This window comes from Rhipicephalus microplus, chromosome 6 (assembly GCF_043290135.1).
Source record: "Rhipicephalus microplus isolate Deutch F79 chromosome 6, USDA_Rmic, whole genome shotgun sequence".
Taxonomy (NCBI): Eukaryota; Metazoa; Arthropoda; class Arachnida; order Ixodida; family Ixodidae; genus Rhipicephalus; species Rhipicephalus microplus.
The window spans coordinates 53710591-53716590 of record NC_134705.1 but is presented as its reverse complement, the minus strand read 5'-3'; the positions used below and the strand labels follow the sequence as shown (position 1 = coordinate 53716590).

General features: G+C 41.3%; 1 protein-coding gene across 1 annotated transcript in view; it reads left to right on the top strand.

Annotated features, from left to right (window-relative positions):
• Positions 1–2069: 2069 nt before the first annotated feature.
• The window catches only part of LOC119168689 (cytochrome P450 2C23), an 81024-nt gene continuing 77093 nt past the window's right edge, over positions 2070–6000 (top strand). Inside the window, exon 1 of the mRNA XM_075865968.1 lies at positions 2070–2117. The gene's annotated coding sequence lies outside the window, so the exon portion shown is untranslated. The remainder of the gene's footprint in view (positions 2118–6000) is intronic.

Sequence of the window (6000 nt, the reverse complement as noted above, 5' to 3'; positions counted from 1 at the left end):
TATGCAATTAAAAGGAAAAATGCAGTCGTAATCGAGGACACACTAAAGGTACAGTACATGCAAAAGACACAATGCAGTAGTACGCGTTTTACAATGATAGAAAAGGTACAATGCAAGGAAGAAGAGCTATAGACACTAGCAAATCCTGGTACCAATATTATTCCTGCGGTCACTGAACAAATCAGCTCTTATATAACAAGAAACGGAAGTTTTCTTTAGGTAAATGGAATCCGCAATGTATAGGCTATGCGTCTGCAGTCGAAGTGAAAAGTTCAGTTATCCAAAATTGATTACATTGTCTATTGTCAGTATTTCAAATGTCAGACTTCCAGAAAATTTTATGGGCGTTGCCACATGCTAGGATAACAAGCTTGCACAATGTAATTGCTGAAAGTAATGTGAAAAGTTAAGTAAAGAAGGTCACAGCTTTGCCACAAGGGCAAAGCAATGAATGCGATAGCAACAAATTGGAAGGTCACGTGCAGAGAACCAAGCAGATCGATACGTGCCCCACGTTTCTCACGCACAAATGACGCACGGAAAATTTACTCACAGGTACAGATGAACGCGAATGGGCTTCTCAGTTGTTACTTTACTGTGTCAAAGCGTGCCCTTTTCGAAAATGGAGACTGCGCAACGATTTCAGTGACACTTGTGCGCCCTGTAACTACGACAGAATTGTTACAGTGCAGGCCTTACTCCAGCCAGGACATATGATCCTCCCCACCGAGAAATAAGTGCGTGCGAAAGATCGTCCACTCCTCTCGGTGGGCCAAAGTGCGCGTGAGAGACGAGAGCCGCCACGCGCTCATTGAGCTATCTTGCCGATAATACTGAAAAGACAATTATCCCCTCCCCCTCAGCAGCAGCGGTAAGTGGAAGATATAAAAAGCTTCGCGTTTGTACGTTGAAGGACGTACTCCTCACTGGCTCCGTCGTTAACGCCTCACACTTACGACGCAGAGGTTCATATTTCAATTCCGTGCACCAGTCGTTTTTTCTGCATTTGTTTCTTTCTTGCGTTTTCATAAATATAGATACGTATACATACACGGTGCGTGACATTGACGCCAGCGGAGAAATAAAGCCGAGTGTACCTAAAATCGCTATTGCAATAAAAGTTATTTTTCTTGTAACTGATAGTAGCAAGGAAAAAGGAAGGAAGACATGACATAGAGCCTGACTTCCCAACAGCTCATTTGCCGTGCGTCGCCCAAACATATATGTTTCCGTGTATGCGCACACACAGAGCTCGCAGCACAAGCAGCTATCACAAGGCACACTCTGAAAAACCTATCACAGAGCGCTATTGAATAATCACATTTATCTCTCTTCAAGCATGTACGTGCTGACAATCTCCTGGTACAGTAGTCAAGGGTTTAACTTATGATCAAAATTACCGACAAACTACGTCAGCTTTCCGTCGGCTGCACCGAGCAATTCCAGCTTTTTATTTCAGAGACCAAAAGTACATCAACCGAAACGTATTGCTTTGAATCCTGTATTCACACAGTTCATGTTCATGCATTTTGATCAGTTTTTATCTGCCAGTAACCTTTGACGTTGACATGTAAGCCTTACGTGCGCAGTGAATACTAAATAGTTTTAAGTTATCGCACATTTGTCTCCGGTCTTGGTGTTCTTTTCCTCGTTGTGGAAGACCATATCGCAGTCAAAAATATATTTCAGAGTAATCACTGCTGCTCGCGGTAGCATTCGGATCAACTTAACAATGCTAGTATCAGTCACAATTTTATCTGAACTGTCTACAGAACTATGTATTTTTCCAACTTTCCGGCACGACCTGCGCCGAGCAGGCCTAACCAGTGTAAGAGTTTTTCTCAGTGAAGACTATGTAATTAAACAAAAACAAGCAAGTGTACATGAAAATATATTGTACACCATGAATCCAACTTTTACGAACGTTGCAACGCTAAAAACATCCGGTTTCCACTCGCTGATCAACCTGCCGCACAGCTGTGAAGCGCTGCAGCAGAGATGAAGCGATGTTAAGCTCTAGAAAATATAAAAAGGAAATGCACTTTTACCAGGCTTTCTGGTCCAAGTAGGGACATTAGTTTACCAGGTGTCTTCCGTTTGCGGCAACACTTTTCAATGTAAGTAGAAGTATGTTGCTCGATTTGCTTCATCCACCTGGCAGAAAGGTGAAGTCTATATGCAGACAGCCATATCAGAGCCAACAAAAACACAGACTTAAAAACAGTTATAGATTATTTTTTAAACAGAAATACTTAAAATTATAGAGGACTATAGATAACAGCCAGGTTCAGGAAATCCTGCGTGAATTCAAAACATATGGTCACTTTGTCATAGAGAGCATGGCGCCCATGATGATTGTGAAAAATGAAAGAGCTGAGCAAAAAGTGAAGCCAAACGTTCATTCAGGCATATTTGATGTCTAGCGTATCTTTTATCAGAGCATAATAGCTGGAACTACTGTTTATAACGAGACGTAATCTCATGAGTGCGGACCATAAAAACGAAGGTCAAGTCAAACAATACCCTGAATTTTCCGAGATCTCTCACCATTTCCAACGCCTCATTCAAGCCTCTTCGTGTGCTTCGATAGGTCAAACTTTTGTCTTTCCGTTCCCATGCTCTTATGGGAACGGAAAGACAAATTATGGTGAAGACAGGTCTAACAAAAGCAGACATAAAATTGGACGATTCAGTTCTTTCTGGTTCGAGCGAGCAGAATGCTTGCCGATAGACCTGCGAAAACGTCGACTATCTACCACTTCCTCTTTTTTATAACTATGTGACGGAAAACTGCGGTGATGCGATCCTTATGCTGACGTGTTCAGCAGAGAGAATGGCTTATGGCTTACGGAAGCACTACGCTCATATCACCGAATGCAGCTTAACTTGTGCCGCATTCCAAACTTGTACTGCACCGAACGACGACCGGTCAAACCGATGCTTAGTGTATGAAATACCTGCTTTTGGAATAAACAAAATAGGTAAATCCAAACAACGGCTGTCAGTCTCAGTGCAGTGGTGCATCTTCTCTCGCCGTAGCAAACAGAACTATGGTACATTTCTCATTGGTTCTTTCTAACCATTATGCCAGGGAGAAAAAAATCTGCCAAGCGTGTGCGGAAGGCCCAGCACAGTAAGAGCTTGAAGAAAGGCTATTCTAGAACCATTTGTAAGTGTAACGCGGCGACTATTACTTGTAAACTACTAATGAATTGCAATGAGACCATTCAGGGCTAAGTAACGGACACACTGTCGTCTTCACCATCTCCAATGTTGGTCATATTATTGTAATTTCGATTCGAACGCATGAATCACAGTTGAAAACATTTAAGACCACATTTGTCTCGACATGATGAGGTTATGCAAAGCGACTGCCCACACAATTTGCCCTACAAAAACGTTATGCCGCGTTTGTCTAGGTGGGGACGACATAACGTTCGATCCCTGCTACATCGATAATTTAGCGAGAGTACTATAAGCGCTTCGCCTTGAATTTGAGGGCTGCATGCAGTGACGTAGTCTTTTGAGTGTGTGAGTGCTCTCACGATTCATCTTTGCTTTGTGCCGCATATCACTGTGCAGCTGGAGACGATTGCCAACTGTTTCAGCATACCGTACATCTGATGACATTAATAAGAAACGATGCTAGTTTTGCCAGGTATTTTCACTAGTGTTTGAAGGAAGACGTGGAACTTGCATATTGTATTCACGGCTAATGAATGTGCACTGAACCAAGTCACATGTAGTCAAAGTACTTCAGCACCAAGATGTTCAAGTTTCCTAAAATCGTTAGGCCACTGGCAGCAGTTTTTCTCAAAAAAAGTAGGCTTCATTATATTGCCTGCCTAATATCACCGCCTCAAGAAAATGACAAGAAGGCACGTTCAGCGGTTCCTTCGAACAAATTACTTTCGTGACTGACTTCAAGGTTATTGCAGGCACCAAGTGGAACACCTTTTTATGTTTGTTCAATAATATAGTCGTATTCTCGTCAAAAGTTCCGACACTCCTTGCTCGTCAAAATAATGTTATGACTTGCCTAGCTTCTGCTAGCCTATAGCTAGCTCTACCTCAAAACATGCGCTTTGCTGTGTAGGAAGCGACAGCATTCAGTCAAAGAGAAGTGGAGCGTGAATATTGGTCGACCCTACAGTATTAAGAAAATGTAGGCATATTAACTAACTGGAAACTAGCCATTAACGTGTCACAAAATGAATTAGCCTCTTTGTAAGATAAGACAGCAAACTTGAGGTTAGTGAAATTTATTACCTAGTTAGTAAGTGAATAGTGCTTACTTCGTCACTATGTCCATTACTAAATTGTTAGTATCCCCAAAAATAAAGAATGGCGCCTATTTTGTGATATATATATATGCGTGTTGCGGTATTAAAATTATTGCAAATCAAAAGTACATGATAAACAAACAAACTGGCATTGTACTTGCACACTAATTAATGGCTGCTACCTACTTCATATAACTATTCTGTGGTAAGTGCGCATCACAGCACTTCACAGAGATCTAACTATTTTTGAATATTGTCGTATGAATATAAACTTATGTCATCAGGTCATATCTATATGAAATATTCTTATGGTACTATAATATTCACATATAATAATACTCATATGAGCACATGAGAACTCTTGAGAACAGATCACAAGCGAGAACACAGGCGAAACGCCCACACTGAACTTTAGGTTATTGGCAGCAGATCTCTACAGTTGTAACAGGTTGAAGGCTAGATATGTCCCTATTTTGGTAGTGCACACTACTTTGGTAGTGCCTGGTTAGCAGGCATAAAATTTTGAAGATAAGTTGATGCTTTCTACAAATGATCGTGCACCCTTCTATTAGTTTATATATGTGCCATTACGTAGCAGAAAAGTTCCATATCTATGTAGTCAGTATTATTAGGCTTTTCTAAATTTTGCTTAGGAGTGTTACTATTCTGAGGAAATACACTGCAGCAGCAGCGTTAGATATGGTGACGTAGGTGGCTTAGTAGTTAGTTAGATATGCTAAGAATGTTTCTTTGGTTAGTAACAGCAAAAGGTACAAGCTGTACCAATGGGTAGTACAAATATGCCCAGATGGTAGTAAAATGCGCTGGAAACAAGTAAATACACGTGCGTACTATTTTTAGGATTGTAACTAAATTGGGAAAATTTTATTTATTGCATATCGCGCCATAGATGTTCAAAAACGGAAAACAGTAACTCGATTAAACCTTTCTCCAGAATAGGCACAGCCAATTTTACCCTGAGCACGCACCAAACTAGCGACGTGTCTAATTATCGCCGTGAAACTCGTATTCTCTGATATGTTTCTTTTCTATTCGGAGATGGTATCTTTCAAGTTTTCTCGCGAATTTAACAAAATCAAGCTAAATAAATCGGCGTCTGTTGGGCAAACCTAATTCAATGGCACGGACCCACTGCCATCGCAATTGCTTCCCACAACCTTTTACTGTGTCTTTGTGTTTATTGTACTTTTTTAAGTTGTGAAGCCAGTGGGCTGCATATGTTCAGCACACAAACGCGTCGAACTGTTGATGACAACAAAATGTGATACAGTGGTTGCGACGCTGTCGCAGACTTACTATTTTTAGTTCCACTGGTTTACCTCGTGACAAAAAGCATCTAGAGTGAGTGTGACGTCGTATGCAGCTACGTCGGCAGAGGCAGAACACTCAGCGGCAGCGACCACTGTGTTTCATACTGTTACTGCGAAAGTTTTTCATGATATTTCTTTTTATGTTTTCAACAAATATATATCCTATGTATTGGTGCCCCACGCACTCAATGCTAGCACTATGTTCGCTGGTGTGAACCAAAGCCACGAAATATGCGCTCTGTCGACCATGTTTAAAGGAACATAACATGAACACGGAAAACAAACAGACCCAAATAGAGGCAAAAGTTTTACTGTACAGCGTCGGCCACTACGCGAGGCAGCCAGGGTGTATGACGCTATATGCTCTCGCTGGCATGATCCAAGTA